Source organism: Symphalangus syndactylus, chromosome 14 (assembly GCF_028878055.3).
Source record: "Symphalangus syndactylus isolate Jambi chromosome 14, NHGRI_mSymSyn1-v2.1_pri, whole genome shotgun sequence".
Classification (NCBI taxonomy): Eukaryota; Metazoa; Chordata; class Mammalia; order Primates; family Hylobatidae; genus Symphalangus; species Symphalangus syndactylus.
This window is the reverse complement of record NC_072436.2, coordinates 97,937,601-97,956,969: the sequence shown is the minus strand read 5'-3', so window position 1 is coordinate 97,956,969 and position 19,369 is coordinate 97,937,601. Positions and strand designations below refer to the sequence as shown.

At 51.0% G+C, this 19,369-nt stretch overlaps 1 long non-coding RNA gene across 1 annotated transcript; it reads right to left on the bottom strand.

Moving 5' to 3' along the window:
- Window positions 1–373: 373 nt before the first annotated feature.
- On the bottom strand, window positions 374–8,180 carry LOC129462492 (uncharacterized). The gene is made up of 4 exons (XR_008650863.1): window positions 7,744–8,180; window positions 5,330–5,399; window positions 1,379–1,548; window positions 374–1,283 (listed from the first exon to the last, which is right to left on the bottom strand). It is a non-coding gene; the product is annotated as an uncharacterized lncRNA (long non-coding RNA).
- Window positions 8,181–19,369: the final 11,189 nt, after the last annotated feature.

The following is a 19,369-nucleotide window of genomic DNA, read 5'->3' as shown; positions in this document are numbered from 1 at the left end:
AGCCCAAGCCTACCCAAAGAGATTCTGATTGATTCCATCTAGGATGAGTTCCAAAACTCTTTATTTTTATTAATTTTTTTTTTTTTTGAGACAAGAGTCTCGCACTGTCGCCCAGGCTGGATTGCAGTGCAGTGGTGCTATCTCGACTCACTGCCACCTTTGCCTCCCAAGTTCAAGCAATTCTCCTGCCTCTGCCTCCGAGTAGCTGGGGTTACAGGTATGCACCACTACACCTAGCTAATTTTTGTATTTTTAGTAGAGACAGCATTTCGCCATGCGGGCCAGGCTGGTCTCGAATTCCTGACCTCAAGTGATCTGCTCGCCTGGGCCTCCCAAAGTGCTAGGATTACAGGCATGAGCCACTGCACCCGGCCATAATCTTTATTTTTTAACAAACATCCTGGGTGATCCTGATGTTTAGTCAAGTTTGGGAGCCACTGGAATAAGTGATGATGACATTTTATTTTAATAAAAGCCAACTTGTGCCCTTGAAAATAGGGGTTCGCCTCTTCCCATGGTCCCTGGAACCAACCACAGCAAGTAGGGCCCCCTCACTCCCCATGGGGAGGGTGGCATTCCTTCACAGCAGCTCTAATGGATGGAGTGGGGGTGGCACCAGCTGTGTCCCCTCCTGCAGCTGTTTCAATGCCATGGCCCAGTGGAAATCACTGTGAAAGTCATTCTCCACATTTCCCAAAGCTGGACCAGGTGGCAACTGGCTGGAGGAGCTGATCCCACCAGACAAGAGGCCTCTGCGAGCCAAGGAAATACAGCCACCCACCTCCACTCAGCACAGGGCTCCCCCAGATCCTGCCTTCCTCAGCCCACAACTGCCTTTTGTCCCAAATCAGTTCATCCCCCTTGACTGGGAGATGTCTTTGCTCTGCATCAGGAACAGCTCTTGCTTCTCTGCACGCTCACTCAGGGCTGTTGGCTTTGGGAGGTGGTCAGGGCTGGATTCCGCCTCGGCCCAGGGACAGCCCCGGGCCTGGAACAGAGCTGCTCTGGGAAAACACGGGTGGAGGGGGAAAGGGAAGCTGTGCATTGCAGCCTCTGCAGACTCCACTCCTCCCTGAGAATGACAGTGGGTGGGGCTTTCCCTGCCTCAGGTAATTCAGCTTTTTATGAGCTGCAGGGAGACGCAAAGCAGGGATTTGGCCCAGGAAGAGAGGAAAGGCACTGAATGAGAGAACCGTCCTTCGCCAAGGACACAGGACTGTTGACGTGGGAGAGATGGGCGCAGCCTCTGGATCTGCGCCACGATGAGGAGGAAATGGTTTTCACTGAAAAACAAAGTTGAAAAACAGTTTACAGAGGGGAAGAGAAAGAGGAAAGGAAAAAAAAAAACCACCTCAAACTGTCTGATCATCAAAATCACCTGGGCAGCTTGTTAAAAATACAGATTCCAAAACTCATTCCAAGTCAATAAAATATTATTCTTGGTAGCTCTGGGCTTCTTTTCCTTGTGGTTAAAAAATGCAGGTTCTAACTCAGCCAACTTGGAAGACCCTTGGGCGAGTGGGTATCTGGGTTGAGGGGAAGCAAGACCTATGGAGTCAACACAACAGATTATGTTTCTAGTTTTCTAGTTGGATTTGGGGGAGAAAGGAGGGAAGGAGACACAACAGGCTCAGGGGAAAACTCCTAAAAGCCACTTCCCTCCAGGCAGGACGGTCTTCCACTGGCTGAGCCGGTCCAATCCCTGTCTCCTTTCTCCGGCAAGTCTCCTGGTGAATCCTCACTCTCCCGTTTCCTCCTCTTCTCCCCTCCCACCATGGGGCCCTTGTCACCTGTGGAAGTCTGAATGATGCCCCCACAGATGTTCATGTCTTTAGGCCCAGAATCTGTCCATGACACCTCGTATAGGGCTTTCACCTGTGATTAGATTAAGCCTCTTGAGACGGGGACATTATTCTGGGTGATCTGGGTGGACCTCATGGAATCACAAGGGTCCTTCTGAAAGGGATGTAGGAGTCAGGCAGAAGGTGACCTGATGGAGGAGCAGATTGGAATGATGCTCTTTGAAGATGGAGGAAGGAGCCACAAGCCGAGAAATTGAGCCAGAAAAGGCAAGAAAACAGATTCTCTCCTGGAGCCTCCAGAAGGAACCAGCCCAACTGACACCTTGACATTAGCCCAGCGAGACTGATTTTGGGCTTCTGGCCTCCAGAATTGTAAGAGAATAATGTGTGCTGTTTAAGCCCCTCAGTTTGAAGTGGCTTGTTACCATGACAGCCACAGGAACCAAATGTCCCTGACCTCTATCCTGTCCACTTTACCAGCCCGGCCCCTGCCGGGGTCTCCTGGGACCAAATGCTTGCCAGCCCTGGGCCCTCCTCGGAGCCTGTCTCTCTTGGCCTCCCATCAATATGTGATATTTTCTCCGTTGCTTGTTCTTAAATCTTGTGACAGCCAACTCCATTGGTGTTCCTCATGCCTTGATGCTCCTCCTTAGCCCCCTTCCAGCACTTTCCAGCCCCACCTCTTACCCCACCTTCAACATGGCCGTGTGGCCCAGGGTCCTCTTCTGAACCCTCTTCTCACTCTCTGCTTTCTCTACTTCCCAGTGATAATCCCAGATCAAGGCCGTGGGTCCACACCCTAATAACCATGGGTCCCTTATGCTCTCCTCAGCAAACAGGTATTAATATATTCCCTGCCTGTTGAAATCCAGTTCACCTGTTCATCCCTCAATGCCCCACTCAAATGTCACATCCTCCAGGAAGCCTCCCCTGTCTGTCATGCCATATGCTTGTTAACAGTGTCCGTCCGTCGACCCCATGGGATTGTGTGCCTAATTTATAAATTGAACTTAAAAGCTAGGATCTACAATATTTTGAGACATAGAGAGAAAAACTATACTCACGTAACTTTCATTGCAGCATATAGTTATAATTGATCTATTTTATTATTGTTGTTATTCATCTCTTACTGTGCCTAATTTATAAAATAAACTTAGAAACAGAGTCATGACCTAGTCAGCCCTGGACTCTCAGCCCCCGGCACAGTGGAACCCAGCTCTGGGACATACTCTCCCTCCTCACTGCCATAAACACCTGAGCAGATGTTGGAGCTGTGGAAGCTGCCCTCTGCCATTCTCCTGCCTTCTGGCCTAGGCCAGGCTGTCACAGTGGGGTTCACTTCCCTTAAAGAATCGTAAGAATAGATGTCAAGTTTCCGTTCCGGCCACACTGGCCTCCTGACTCCTACTCCAACAGGCCATCCCCTGCTGTCCCACCTGGGACATGAATCATTCCTCTCTCCAGCGTATCCATGCTGTGGCTGCCACCCACCTGCGTGTCCCTTAGGGGCCATCTGTCAAGGTATCATGGTGCTCGTGTTCAAGTAATCCTTATTTTACCTTGTAATGGCCCCAAAGCACAAGAGTAGTAATGCTGGAAATTTGGATATGCCAAAGAGAAGACACGAAGTGCTTCCTTTAAGTGAAAAGGTGGAAGTTCTTGACTTAAGAAGGAAAGAAAAAAAGTGTATATTGTGCCAAACAATGAGATACTATGCAGCCATTAAAAATTGTATTTTCAGGCTGGGCACTGTGGCTCACACCTGCAATCCCAGCAATTTGGGAGATCGAGGTGGGCAGATCGCTGGAACTCAGGAGTTCAAGAGCAGCATGGGCTACATGGAGAAACCCCCGTCTCTACAGAAAACACAAAAATTAGCCATTCATGGTGGTGCACACCTGTGGTCCCAGCTACTTGTGGGGCTGAGGCTGGAGGATCACTTGACTCTGGGAGGTTGAGGTTGCAGTGATTGCACTGCTGCACTCCAGCCTGGGTGACAAAGTGAGAGACGCTGTCTCAAAAAATATACATAAATAAATCAAATAAAATTGTATTTTCAAAGACTATTTTAATGACCCAGGAAAATTCTTATGATATAATTTATGTGGCAAAAAAAATCAAGATTTTAGATCTCAGATCTTAGCTCAGGTAGCTAGGATCTACAATATAACATTTTGAGACACACGGAGAAAGACCATACTCACATTACTTTTCTTGCAGCATATTGTTATAATTGACCTATGTTATTATTGTTGTTAATCTTTTACTGTGCCTAATTTATAAATTAAACTTGATCATAGGTATGTATGTATAGGAAAAAACATAGTGTATATAGGGTTCGATACTAACTACAATTTCAGACACCCACTGTGGGGCTTGGGCCATGTCCCCCGAAGATAAGAGGGGACTATGGTAACACAATTTATCAAAAACACATTACTCCCAGGCACCAAGAACTTTGCAGGGATTCACATCCTTTTACTTCATAATCCCTCTTCTAGGACTTTATCCTAAAGAAATAATCAGAGGCTGGGCACGGTGGCTCACGCCTGTAATCCCAGCACTTTGGGAGGCTGAAGTGGGCAGATCACCTGAGGTCGGGAGTTCAAGACCACCCTGACCAACATGGAGAAACCCTGTCTCTACCAAAAATACAAAATTAGCTGGGTGTGGTGGCACATGCCTGTAATCCCAGCTACTTGAGAGGCTGAGGCACGAGAATCACTTGAACCCAGGAGGCAGAGGTTGTGGTGAGCCGAGATCATGCCATTGCATTCTAGCCTGGGCAACAAGAGCGAAACTCCATCTCAAAAAAAAAAAAGAAAGAAAGAAATAATCAGAGATGTATGCAAAGATGTATGTGTAAGAATGTTTATTAAATTATTATTTAAAATAATGAACAATTTGGAAACAGTTCACATGCCTAACACTAGGAAATTGGCTTAGTAACCAGTGTACCATACAATAGGATACTGTGCAGCCATTTTACATCGTATTTTCAAAGAATATTTTAATGACCCAAGAAAATTCTTATGATGTAATTTATACGGAAAAAGATCAGGATTTTATATATAATATGTGTGTATGCACATGGTATTACCTCAGTTTCATTTAAATGTGTATGTGTATACTAATAATGGTTATCTCCATTTAGTGTGAGTATTATGGACTATTTTCATTTTATTTCTTATACTTTTCCAGATTTTCCATATTTTTTACAATTAGCCTATATTTAGATTACAATTTTTAATGCTATTAGTTTATTTTAATGGGGAAATAATTCATCGATTACTTGTCTGTTTTTCACTGGGGCAGGTGGAGTGGTGTGAAGAAAAGCTTGGGGCTGCCAAGCCAATGTATCTGCTCTTGGAGCCTGGGAGCTTCTTGGGTTCTGAGAGACCTTTTATGCGTGTGAGGTGCCAGTCCTCTGAAATGAGCGTTGTGGCTTGGGGGCGTGCTGGGATTTTTTTTTTCGGGAGCGTGGACCAAGGGCTAGAGCACTCTCCGTATGTCATGGTGGGTCCTACCTGAAAGGGGAGGTCATTTTCAAGATCAGGTACCTGAGGAAGAAGCGGGTCTTCAAAATAGAAAGTGAACCTGAAAAGAAGGTGATAAAAATTACCATGGGACAAAGGACTTGGTGGGGCCTTTGTCGCCTCATAAACCTCCACATAGGTTGGACAGGAGCTGGGAGCCTCCAGAGGGTAGCTGGTTAAGGTAGAACTGGACACCCCTGCCTCGGGAAGCTGGATTGGGTTTACAGTTCTTCTGGACACCATGTTTACGTCCTGTTGCCTTCCCTTCAGTGCCCTTATTAGTGCCATCTGGTCTGATCTTCCCAGGTTTCTTAGCTGTGCTTGTTAAAAGAAGCGAGAGACTGGGTTTCGGCCGGGTGTGGTGGGTCACGCCTGTAATCCCAGCACTTTGGGAAGCCGAGGTGGGCAGGTCACTTGAAGCCAGGAGTTCAAGACCAGCCTGGCCAACCCAGTAAAAATACAAAAAATTAGCCTGGTGTGGTGGCACATACCTGTAATCCCAGCTCCTCGGGAGGCTGAAGCATGAGAATTGTTTGAACCTGGGAGGTGGAGATTGCAGCGAGCCGAGACCACGCCACTGTACTCCAGCCTGGGTGACAGGGCGAGACTCCGTCTCAAACAACAACCAAGGGTGGGTTTCTAGCTATGTTTGGTCCACAGAATTAAAAAACTGGTGGCATCCCTGGGGTCCAGCCAGAAAGAAGCCGTGGGAATGAAGAAAACTGACCCAAAGAGGAGAGTGCACAGAGGGAGGTGGAGTGAGGGCTGACTGAGCCAGCTGTCTCTCCTACCCAGGAATTCTTCCTGAGCTAAATCTTGGAGATTCTGGTTTGTAAAATAATAGCTCTCCTTATATTTGTCTATTGTGTAAGTGCATAATTATGCTAAAAAAATTAAAAATTCAAATAAGCAAAATCAAAATCAAAACAAAGAAAAAGAAGCAATCTAAAATTACCCCTTAGCTCACCACTCGTCGATGTTTTATTGTATATCCTTCCATTGTTTTTCATAAATCAATGCTTTTTTTTTTTTTTTTGAGACGGAGTTTCACTCTTGCCCAGGATGGAGTGCAATGGTACAATCTCGGCTCACTGCAACCTCCGCCTCCTGGGTTCAAGCAATTATCCTGCCTCAGCCTCCCGAGTAGCTGGGATTACAGGCATGTGCCACCACACCTGGCTAATTTTGTATTTTTTAGTAGACATGGGGTTTCTCCATATTGATCAGGCTGGTCTCGAACTCCCAACCTCGGGTGATCTGCCTGCCTTGGCCTCCCAAAGTACTGGGATTACAGGCATGAGCCACTGCGCCCAGCCCAACCAATGCTTTAAAAATCAGATTATTTTATATACATCTCAGCTTTGTATTATTCTGTTCATTATGCTATCTGCTTATTTCTATGTCATTAGATATTCTTCTACATCATTTTTAAAGGCTCAATTGTGTTTTATTTTCTGTATGTTTCACAGTGTATTTAACCCATGCCCTATTTTTGGACATTTAGGTTGCTTCTGTTTTTTCAGGCTTAGAAGTCACAGTGAAGGACAACTTCTTGGCTAAATCTTTGAATGACCACCTATGTATATTCCCTAGAATAAGTCCCAGAAATAGACTCCCTGAAAGAAAGGCCACTAGGGTTTGTTTCCATCCCTGGGCAGATCCCGAGGAAGGCTGGGTTGTTCTGGAGGTCTTGGCGCTGGGCCCTGCAATCCAAGTTTCGGGGCCTCCCAGACCCTTAGTGCACGTTCCACTACCCTAAATCACCCCGCTCCTCCTCTCCCCACTCTGCCCCAGGCTTTGGACTCACCCAGGAGAATGAATTACACCTCCTAGCCGGACGTGAGGCCATTTGTCTTGTGCTCTGGAATCCTGATTAGATAAAATCTGAACAGAGCACATTTACTTATTTAGTGTATTTCTGGGCGGGTGGGTCCTAGCCCTTGGGGATCACCTTCTCCAGATCGGGGTGAAGAGTTTACAGGAGGGAGGAGCAGGTCACACATCCAGAGCAACCAGCTCAGGCATTCACCCTGCAGGGGCCACAGGAACCCCACTCTCCCCAGCTCAGGCCCACTCCACTCCAGCTCCAATCTCACCAGTCCTGCCTCCCCGCCTCCAGCTCAGGAAGCTTTAGGCGTTGGGTCCTCATCATATGGCTGAAGCTGGCAGAAAGAAGGACTAGGTGCCCAGTGATGTGGCCACATTGCACCTCTGGCGGGAAGTGGACTCTCTCTGACCCCCCTTGGGGGCTCTGGTGGCCTCTGCGGGACCTCTGGTTGTCTGAGCACATGCACCCTCCCCCTCTCTGGGACCTGATGCCTTGATTTAGGCTCAGACCCTGCAAATGCCCCTTGAGAGCCCTCAAGGATCCAGTATTCTCTTGTCCTCAGAGAAGCAGAACACACCTCCTCACCAGCCTGCAGCCTGTCCTGTGTGTCCCATCTCCTCAAGTATGGAGAGGCCAGGGCTCCCTGAATCTCATCAGATCCGAATCTCCCCAGATCTCTTCAGGGCCTCTCCCCAGGAGACACCACCTCTCGAGGTCTGGAGAGACACCTGGAACCTGTATTTTCCCAAATGGTCCTCCTGGCTCTTCCCACAGAGCTGTCTTCTTGTCCCTGGTCTCCACCGATGGGGAACAAGGCATGTGACCCCCTGGATCAGGCAGGCCCAAGGCAGGCAAGGCAGTGAGAAGCAGGCAAGGGGATAGGGCTGCTTGCTCAGGTAACTTGGGTTCAGGAGGTTTGGCAGCCGAGCTGCCTCTCCTGGCAGCGGTGCTTGGCCAAGGGCAATGTGCAGCCACACAAAGCCATCCTCACAAAGCCACCCTCACAGCCTCTCTGGCCGAGACTCCCCGGGCGCTCACTTGCTGGGATGCACAGGCACGCCTCTGGCCAGGCCGGGCCTGCGGGGGTTTGTGGCCTGGAGAATCAAAGAGCCGCCCTCAGCTCGGAGAACACTTCCTCTAGAAGGCTCTGGTAACAGCACACCGGGTCTGAGGAGAAAGAGCCTCTGTGGACCACGGTGGGTCTGTGCTGACAGAGGCTCACACACCACCCTTCCTGTTCCAACACCACCCCCTGCCCGGCCCCAGTTCTCCTGCCAGCCCAGGGGACTTGGGTGGGCCAAACCTTTTCACACTGCCCCCCACACACACCACAGCAAGAGGGTGAGCCTCCTTCTTTCTCCACCAGGGCCTCTGGGGCCTCCTAGGACTGGGGTGGGTGGTGCCATAAGCCCTGGGTGCCTGTGGGCGGTGGTCCCACAGATGCCCTGCTCAGTTCCAGACATAGTTGTTATTTGGACTTTTCACATCAAAGTAATTAATTAAATATACAATAGAATACATTCTCTTCCTCAGTCAGTGGCAACCCCATCCCTTCATTCACTCAGGCCAAAACCTTGGAGAGCCCTCCTGGAGTTTTTCAGACCCACATCCAATCCACTGGAGCATCTTGTCAGCAGGATTCCAACTTCTTCCAGAGCCCACCTGCCTCTCACCACCTCTCTGTCATTTCCCACCTGGATGATTACAACAGCCCCTGTGGAGGCCCCGGCCCCACCACGCCGCCAGTGGGGAGAATGCTTCCTCTAGAAGGCTCTGGTGGAGTTGGGTGGTGAGTGGGAGAGGGGTAGTCCAGGGTCAAGCCACACCAGTGACCCCACATGTGTTCAGGACCCTCCTGCCCACATTTGATTTCATCTTGGCTGCTCTTGTCAAGACATGCAGTTTGTTAGTCTTGAGCAAGTAAGAGTCCTTATTTGTATGCCCTCACATGTTATCACAAATCCCCCAGATTCTTTTTCAGATCTCATGCCCTAATTTGGGGTTTATGAAATCTACCATGCTGATAGGGACTCCTGTCTGCCATGGGGACTTTGAGCCATGACTCAAAACAAGACACTTATCAATCTGGGGCCTCTCCGAAGATGCTGAGACCAGGGCCAGTCTCAGCTGCAACACCCTGCTTGGAAGCCACTATGGGATGAATCTGCAACAGATATCATTCTGCAACAGATGCCCATGAATGACATGGGAAAGCTGGGCCCCATCGCCCAGGGGGACACTCCTGCTGTGCTCTGTCAGCAGGAAGGAGCCTCCTAGGAACTTCTTCAGGATCAGGACCCATTCTTTCTCTTTTTCTTTTCTTTTTTTTGAGACGGAGTCTCACTCTGTCACCTAGGCTGGAGTGCAGTGGCTCAATCTTGGCTTACTGCAACCTCCGCCTCCTGGGTTCAAGCGATTCTCTTGCCTCAGCCTCCTGAGTAGCTGGGATTACAGGCATGCACTGCCATGCCTGGCTAATTTTTGTATTTTTAGTAGAGACAGAGTTTCACCATGTTGGCCAGGCTGGTCTCGAACTCCTGACCTCAAGTCGTCCTCCCACCTTGGCCTCCCAAAGTGCTGGGATTACAGGCGTGAACCACTGCGCTCGGCCAGGACCCATCTTTGTGTGGGACCCCTGGCTCAGTGCTGGGACAGAAACAGGTTTTCCTTGGACTCTGTGGTGTGTGTTTGAGTGTATGTGGGTGAGTGTCAGTGCGTGATAACGCACCCTGCCGTGCCTTTCCCTCCCCCCTCCTCCAACCTGGAGGTGACAGTCACAGGGCCCAGCCCCTCCTTGCCACCCTCCTGCCCCAGCCCCATCTCCATTCAGGGGCAAGTCCTGCTGTGGCGCTTAGAGGGCAGCTCTTTCAGGCTTTGTTTTCACTTAGCCTTGATTTCCAGGCCACCATGATCAGACTGGGCTCCCAGGCAGCATCGGAGCATCCCCAAATCCAGGGCTGGGAGGAGCCAGGCCATCTTGTCCAAGTAAGGACTTGAAGTTCAGAGAGGAGAAAGCACCAAGCCAGTGTCACCTGCAGGTCCATGCAGAAGGGAGATTAGAACGCAGATCTGCTTTTCGGCCCAGGCCAGGCCTGCTACAAAAGGGCGGGAGGGGGCACCCAGGCTGAGGTGCTGGAATTAGCAGTTCTCTTTACCCTCAAATTAGCCCTGAGGCTGGCCCAAGCCCCTCCCTGCCAGCATGCCCCTCTGTCTTCAGGAGCCCCCAGTGCCTGCCGGAGGCTTCTCCCCTTTTGCCAGCTTGCATCCATCCCCTACGGTTCCTTCTCTTGGCTGCTGCTTTTACAGGCTCCAAGCAGTGGGGAGGCTGATGGGGAGAGGGGGTCTGTGCTGGACTCAGCCAGACTTACTTCTAGCCAGTCCTCTTGCCCTCCCCTCCACAGACTGCCTAGAGACCAGGGAGCTCTCCCAACCCCACCCCTCGCCCCACTGCCACAGCTCTGACTCAGCCGATAAATTACCTAGGAATGGTCCGCTGACTCAGCCAGGAAGCCCAGAGGCCCCTTCCCCACCCTCAGGCCTCAACCCCACAGCTGGCTCTCATTCCAGAGTGCTTGGCCCCCTCCCCTCAGGAAATTCCTGGAAAATATCAGGCTTCTTGGAGGGGAGATCTAACCACAGCCCCGGCAGGGAGCAAAGCCGCTGCAGCCTCATCCATCATTCTGCCCCTGCCCCTGCCCCTCCTCCAGCAGCTTGTGTGTTGCATGGGACTGAGCATGGAAGTGTCAGACCCCATAAAGTGATGGGTGCATGGCTCTGAGGGGAACTCCGGGGAGGGAGGAGAGAGGTGAGGCCGGCATGGGGTAGGGCAGTCAGGGCAGGCTGCTGGGAGGTGGAGGACTTTGTTTTGGGCCAGAAAGGATGATAAAAACTGCTAAGTGCAGAAATGGAAAGCGTGCTTCAGGCCCAGGGGATGGCATGAGAAAAGACTAGAGGTAGGAACCAACCGGTGTGTAGGGGGATGGGGAGGAAATTTGAGAATAAGCAGGGCTAGGCCAGTCACGGTGCTCACGCTTGTAATCCCAGCACTTTGGGAGGCTGAGGTGGGTGGATCACCTGAGGTCAGGAGTTCGAGACCAGCCTGGCCTACATGGCGAAACCCTGTCTCTTTTAAAAATACAAAAATTAGCCGGGCGTGGTGGCACACGCCTGTAATAGCAGCTATTTGGGAGGCTGAGGCGGGAGAATTGCTTGAACCCGGGAAGCGGAGGTTGCAGTGAGCCGAGATTGTGCCACTGTACTCCAGCCTGGGTGACAGAGCAAGACTCTGTCTAAAAACAAACAAACAAACAAAAACAAAAACAGAATAAGCAGGTCTAGAGGAGTTGACAGGCTGGAGAACCTGGGCTGATCAGGCCAGAGGGCCAGGGCCAGGGCCAGGCTGTGGAATTTGCAGGAAGTCTCCAAAGCAAAGGCCCAAGAGACTCTGGGAGACCTGGGAGCAAAGGAGAGCGTTTGGGGGCGGGGAGATGAATCTTGGACTGAAAGAACCTTGGCCAAGGAACACTGGTCCCTGCAACATCCTTGGACCACCTTGGTATCCCAGTGCCTGCTTCGACCTGAGGGGTGGGGCAGGGCGTCTGATCATCACACTCCAGTCAGGGCAGAGGCAGGGCTCCGACCCTCAAGCAGCTCAGACTGAGGGACATGGCTGTGGCCTCAGGGAGCCCCCATTCTGAGGTGGGAACACAGCCCCTTCCTCAGGAAGCCCCCAGTTAAAGGGAGACACAGAACTCCCAGGCCCCTCCTGCCCCCCAGGCCTTAGTGCCCCCTCAAATGCGTTCCTCAGAAACCCCATTTGTTTTTGAGGGAAAGCCAAGTCCAATTCTCTGATAAAACTTTTCTTTTTTGGCTGCTTCCCCTCAGACAATACAAACTTTTTAATGTACAAAAATTCCTGCCCAACCTCCCCCAGGAAGGATGGCTGGGTGATGGGCTGCGGCCTTAGTAATGAATGGAGTCACCAAGAAGGGAAGCTGGCTGAGCAAAGGTACGGCCAGGGTAGGGGGGCTGTCCCTCCTGCCATCCATGGCAGAGGGGTGGATACCAAGCCAGGGTGCTGTGGGGAAGGGTCTGCTGCATCTCTAGTGTTCACCTACCCTTCCTGGGAACAGCAATTCTGCCATGGCCTGGCAGGAGTCAGGGAGGGGTGTGATGGATTCAGAGAGAAAGGTAGGGGTGCAGCCAGTCAGACAAAAGGAAAGCAGAGAAAGAGGTGGAGAGGAGGAGTGACACGGAGCAGAAACTCCTTGAAAGCAAGGTTTCCTCGTGGATTCTAGGCCCAGAAGCCAGGGAAGCTTCTTCATAAACGGGCGTCCCCAGGAAGTCCTCCTCATTTCCAGGCTGGAGCTTTTGAGGCTCTAGTGTCTGTCAAAGCCCTCAAAACATTATATCAACATTCCTGGGTTACATGTGGGACACCCCCGACCTCACCCTGAGCCCCAGAGACAGAGCTGCCTTGGTCACTGGTGCATCCCAGCACCTGCTGTTTGTGTAGGGGTGGGGTGTCCTTCCCCCCGGCTCTCTGTTTAAGTGCAAAAAAGAAAGAGGGAAAGACCGGGCCATGGGAGGCCAGACAGGCCCAGCACGGATGTGGCCTCTGGGAAATGGCCCAGGGGCTTGCCCTCCTTCCCAGCTGGCTCTGGGAGCCTGAGCAGGGGCTGGCCCGCCCTCGCCTTTGTGACAGGGCAGGAGGGGGTTAGTCAGGTTACCTCTGTGGGCCCCAGCCCCTGAGGGGTGGTGGGTCTCTCAGCCAGGCTGGTCTGGGGAGCGGGGAGGGCATCCTGCCTCATTGTCACTGGCCCAGCGCATTTCCAGAAATTCTTCCCATCAGTAAGAAGAGGAAAGAGAGGCCGGGGCAGCCTCGCAGGCCAAGTGGGAACCAGGTTTCCCGGAGCTCTCACGGCCCAGCCCGAGCTTGGGGACTCCTGTCTGGGCCAAAGGGCCAGCTCAGCCCTGGGACGGGGATATGTCAGGAATAACTGGCCGGTAGACCCAGGACTCACCTTATCCATGCTGGGCCAGGCCGTGTTTGTGTTTGCAGGACAGAGACAGGAAGAAAGAGGCCTGGAAATGCCTGGGCTTCCCACAGGACTTATTTAACTCTAGCATCAGGGGAGACTAAAGCTTATATTCATTCCAGAGTATAAACTGCCTCCCCTGTACCCTCATTTTAGTAGGTAGGCATAGTGTGAATGTGTGCAGGATATGTGTGTGTCATGTGTGTGCACGTAACCCGTGACATGTGTATTTGGGGCTAGTATAGATAGGTCTTGAGGGAAAGACAGAGGGTAATTTTTTTTTATTTTTCTTTTTTTTGAGACAGGGTTTTGTTCTGTCACCCAGGCTGGAATGCAGTGGTAGGATCATGGCTCACTGCAGCCTCCAACTCCTGGGCTCAGGTGATCCTCTTGCCTCAGCCCCCTTGAGTAGCTGGAACTAGAGGCACACACCACCACAGCTGGCTAATTAAAAAAAAAAAATTTGTAGAGGCGAAGTATTGCTTTGTTGCCCAGGCTGGTCTGGAACTCCTGGCTTCAAGCAATCCTCCTGCCTTGGCCTCCCGAAAATTATTATTACTATTCTCCAGTAAAAAACATTTCCCTAGTGTGTTCTGCCTAGCACCATCCTACAGGGATGGCCCTCAATAGAACAGGTAGGTTCACAGGACCCTACACACCAACCGCCCTCTTTTTTTTTTTTTTTTTTTTTTGAGACGGAGTCTCGCTCTTTCACCCAGGCTGGAGTGCAGTGGCGCGATCTCGGCTCACTGCAAGCTCTCTGCCTCCCACCAACCGCCCTCTTAAGACTCTCAGTACACAATGTAAATATTCAAGTCTCTAAGAAATCCTGAAGAGACCCAACTCACTTTGGTTAATCCAGTGTTTCTCAAACTAATTTGACCACAGAACCCACCCCTGCCCCCAACTTTCTTTTTCCTTTGAGACAGGGTCTCCCTCTGTTGCCCAGGCTGGAGTGCAGTGGCAAAATCTCAGCCCATTGCAAACTTTGCTTCCCAGGCTCCAGTGATTCTCCAAACTCAGCCTCCTGAGTAGCTGGGATTACAAGCATGTGCCATCACACTTGGCTAATTTTTGAATTTTGTTGTTTTTTTTTTTTTGGAGAGATGGGGTTTCATCATGTTGGCCAGGCTGGTCTCGAACTCCTGACATTAAGTGATCCACCTGCCTCAGCCTCCCAAAGTGCTGGGATTACAGGTGTGAGCCACCAGACCCAGCCAGAACCCTTTTTTCATGGGACACATAGTCATAAAACAGATTTTCTAGAAATACATTTTGGGAAAAGCTACAATCAAGCTTTTGGGGTGGTTTTCTATCTTTGCTCCAGCCAAGGTGCCTTGAGGGGCATAAAGAAAAGTGGGGAAATTAATCAGCTGGGCTCTGTGTCTTCTTCCCACCCTCATCCACCCCAACTCAACCAGCAGGTCCTTTATTCTGCTTTCAGTTTTCCACAATACATTTTTATGTTATGAAAGGGCTCTGTTGCTAAGCCTGAGAGTTGCTATGGTGTGCATGTTGGTGTCCCTGCCAAAATCATTATGATCATCATTTTTCTGTCACTTTTCAGTGTGACCGTGGGAACATCCCTGTTCCTCTCTAAACCTTATTTCCTCACCTGAGGCTGTACCCCTCAGATGCATTTGACGTCCGGTTCTTTTCCTCTTCAATCCCTGAAGCTTTCATTCCCTCACAATCTGCTTTCTCTTTCCCCTTTTCCTGATCCAGTGAAGGGTCTGGGCTGGCAGGGACCTGGGCCCAGATAACAGCCAAACAATGGCAGCAGAAGCCTCCGAGCCGGGGTGTGGGAACCACCCAAGGTTATGGGGAGAGGGCCGGAAAAGAGGAGGAGGAAACGGGGCAGCTGGACCGACAGACATGTTGCCCGCAGCCCTGCCCTGGAAGCCCCGCTCTGAGGTTGGTGGAAATCAGCCTGTTTCTCTTGGATGGTCCCTGCTGGGCCACTCATTCATTCAACAGCTATTTACTGGACACCTACTTGGTGCCAGGCCCTGTGCCAGGAACAATCTTGCCCCTGGGGGCTGTCCCTTCTACTCTGCAAAAACATTCACGGCTGCTGCCTCTGCACTCGCCCTGCCGTCCTGTGTGGCAGGAAGGGCTGAGGTCACCAGTCCCCCTGGACACAACAGAAGCTGAGGCTCAGCAAGCCGCCATGACTTCTGCAGGGCACATGGAGAGCAGCCTGCACTCCTGCTCTCTCCGCCTCACGCCCAGCCTGGGGCCCTCTGCAGGGGAATAAAATCCTCTGGACATCTTGCCTGCAGGCAGTTAAAACAGATTGTTTTGCACCTCTCTCTCTCTCTCTCTCTCTCTCCCTATTTTGTGGTCTTCAATGTACTAATGTGCTGGGTGAAGCAACCTTTACTGAGAACAGTTGTTCTGGAAGCTCCAGTTGTCTGTCAGTTAATTACTACTTTTCTTAAGCCTTTGCTATCACCAGTGAAGCGCTCCAAATCTATCATGGAAATTGCTCTACTTCCCAGTGAAAACCCATTGGGAACTTTTCCCATCTTTGCTGAAGGGGTGAAAAGGTCTGGAAAGGTTGATGAGCAATTTTTCTTGGAAACTGGGAACTGCAAGCTTTTTTTTAAAGAATTGTTTTTATTACAATAGCTTTTGAGCTACAGGTGGTTTTTGGTTACATGGATGAGTTGTACGGTGGTGAAGTCTGAGATTTTAGTGCACCCGTCACCCGAGTAGGGTACGTTGTACCCAAAATGTAGTTTTTCACTCCTCACCTTCCGCCCCTCCCACCTTCCGAGTCTCCAGGGTCCGTCCTACCACTCTGTATGCCTTAAGCTGCAAGCTTTTTCATCAGGCGCCATGAGCTGGCAGCAAGGTTTCCACAGGACCCCAGTCGCTTTCTGCATGTCTGGATTTCGCAGGGTGTGGGAAGCAGACCCCTACAATTCCTCACTTACTACTGGAGGGGCAAGCCCTGGGAAAGTCACAGGCCTCTTCTCTTTCATTTCTCCATGCAGCTCCACCGGGAGCTGTTTCAGACTCTGAAGTTACTTCACGTCATTGCTGGGCCCTGCTCAAGGCCAGTGCATCACAGAGCAAGGACACCATATACTAGCCCGAAATACACATGTCACGGGTTACGCGCACACACACAATGCACACATATCCTGCACACATTCACACTATACCTACCTTTTCTATGTTTGTTGCATACAATAGGCATACTGCATGTACCCACACCAAACACATGTAAACATACCTACTACATACCACACACACTACACATTCACATCACATTTATACATGAACCTATGCCTTGTGTATCAACAGTCTACACACATATGCTACATTTACACATTGACAGACACACAAAATACATTTCACAAAACTATTCTTGTTTTCCGATTAAAGTTCTTCTCAAGATTTTAGGCTCTATTTAAACCCAATTATATAACTCATCAATTTCTCTTAATCTGTTCTTTTGTTTGTTGACAATTTTTTTCTGTTTCAGCAAAACACAACAACCAAATTTTCCTTTTTTTTTTTTTTTTTGAGTTGGAGTCTCACTCTTTCGCCCAGGCTAGAGTGCAGTGGCGCGACTTGGCTAACTGCAACCTCCACCTCCCAGGTTCAAGCAATTCTCCTGCCTCAGTCTCCTGAGTAGCTGGGATTACAGTCACGCACCACCACACCTGGCTAATTTTTGTATTTTTAGTAGAGACAGGGTTTCACAATGTTGGCCAGGCTGGTCTCGAACTCCTGACATCAGGTGATCTGCCCGCCTCGGCCTCCCAAGGTGTTGGGATTACAGGTGTGAGCCACTACACCCGGCCCAAATTTTCCTTCTTATTACCTATAAATAAATGCAGCTGGGTACCAATTTCTCCACATGCCAGAAATGTAAATGGACCAAGAACTCTGATTTGTGGGTATTTACCCTTCTACTTTTGTTGTTGTTGTTGTTGTTTCGCTCTTGTCACCCAGACTGGAGTGCAGTGGCCCAATCTCGGCTCACTGCAACCTCCGCCTCCTGGGTTCAATCAATTGTCCTGTTTCAGCCTCCCGAGTAGCTGGGATTACAGGTGCCCACCACCATGCCCGGCTAATTTTTGTATTTTTAGTAGAGATGCGGTTCCGCCATGTTGGCCAGGCTGGTCTTGAACTCCTGACCTCAGGTGATCCGCCCGCCTCAGCCTCCTAAAGTGCTGGAATTACAGGCATGAGCCACCGCACCCATCCATCCTTCCTCTACTTCCTTATGAAACTGCAGCTATGCCTCTGTCTACATGAGACCAAGTGTCAGCTGCTTGGAGACACACGCCTTCTATCCAGATGTTTGGCCCTGGGGGAACACACAGATTTGCCACAAGTAGTGGAAAAACCACTTCTCATGGGGGGTTGGTCCTCTGCCTACTGTTAGAGCGAAGGATGTCACAACGGGTGTGATGAAGACGGGAGAGGTGAAGCACATGTGCCACCCAACCACCTTGGGAGGCTACCACAGATATCACTAATCCATCACAGCATCCATTCCTCTGATCCTGGACTCGGCTTCACAATCCTCCACACAGCCTTACCAGTTAATCAGGACTGGCAAGTGAGGTAGGTAGGAATTATTTGGGATCCCATGCAGCCCAACTCCCTTGTACTAAGGACAAGAAAACTGAGTCTCAGAGAGGGTGAGTGATTTGTTTGAGATCACACAGCACAACTCAAGCTGCTTAGCCACAATGAGACAACCCTCACAGAGCCCCTGCTCAACTCTGTGCTCCACAGATGTGGCCTGTGTGAGGGCAAGGGCCTCCTGGGAGCCGAAGAAGAGGGGCTAGAGGGAGGCTCCCCAGACTTAAGTCTCCCAAGACACACTGAAACCCTATTGCCCTGGTCTAAGCCTTAGCTATCCTTGCTGGGACAAGCTGAGGGTCCCTGCTGTCCCAGATATAGCAGCCGTGGGCCCCAGTCCCTGGGCCTCTGGCCTTCAGGATCAAGGCCGGGAGTGAGGGGCCCTTCTGGGTTCATAAACGGTATCTTCATTCTGTGTTCCTTTCACTCCCCTGTCTCAGACCCCCCCTCCTCTCCAAAGCCTTCCCAACCCCCTAGGTCTCACCAGGTGCCTCTCCTCATAATTACAACACTGCAAACACAGATATTTGTCCCTATGCTAGCGTTTACTGGCCTCTTGGCTGGGCACGAGCCTTGGTCCCACAATGGAACCAGACGTGCTTTAGGGGCACACACCTTTGCTCATGCTGTGCCTCTGCCAGGATCACACTTCTCCATGCTCTCCTCTGCTTCCCACCCATCCTTTAATGCCCATCACAGGTGTCACCCTACCTCCCCACTCTTACTCCCAAAGGACAAATATGCCTCGCTCCAAACCACTAAAACCATTTATGGGCTTTTCTCACAACCCTGGGCAGGTCCTACCTGCTGCTGTCACATGAGTTCGTAGTGTCTGGTTTTTACCCCTAGTGCAGTGGGTCTCGCACTTCTCAGAACCACAGGACCCTTTTCCAAGAGGGGTCCCTGCCACCGCCCACCTGGCAGCGCCCAGACAACTTGGGTTTTGTGTGGGAACTTCTGCCTGCCTGCACTGAAAGCTCCTAGGCCAGGCCCCAGCTCCTGCCATGTTGTAGGTGCTGAGGATGTATCTGTTGATGGGGTACCAAGGGATGTACAGGGAATGGAGCCCTGGCCCCCAAGGGTTCCCAGCCAACCTCACTCCCCTGGACTGGACCTGAGGCAGAGCCCAGGATGGGCTCCCACAGACAGGCTGCCTGGCCTCCAGGCACTTCCTCTTGGGGCAATCCTGTCCCTCAAGGCAACAGCTGCCGCAGGCAGCACTGATAGGGGGGCGCTGGGGGAGACTCTTCTGGGCGGCCCTGTCTTGGGGCCAGCTGGACACAGTGTCCCACCTGTGCTGCTTTCAGCCTGGGGTGGGCATTGAGGCTGCCAGGAACATTCCTTCCCTAGGAGGAGAGCAGGGAATACAGCTGCTGTGAGAGGGGAGGGGAAGGACAGGAAGGGGTGCGGGGTGCAGGGGTTGAGGAGGAAATGTGAGCCTCAGCATTTGAGTCACATCATACTCAGACCGACAGATGCTTGCTGGCACAGACAGACATGCCATGGTGTGTGTGTCCACACTAATACCCCCACCCAGTTACATGTCACGCAATGGCACCC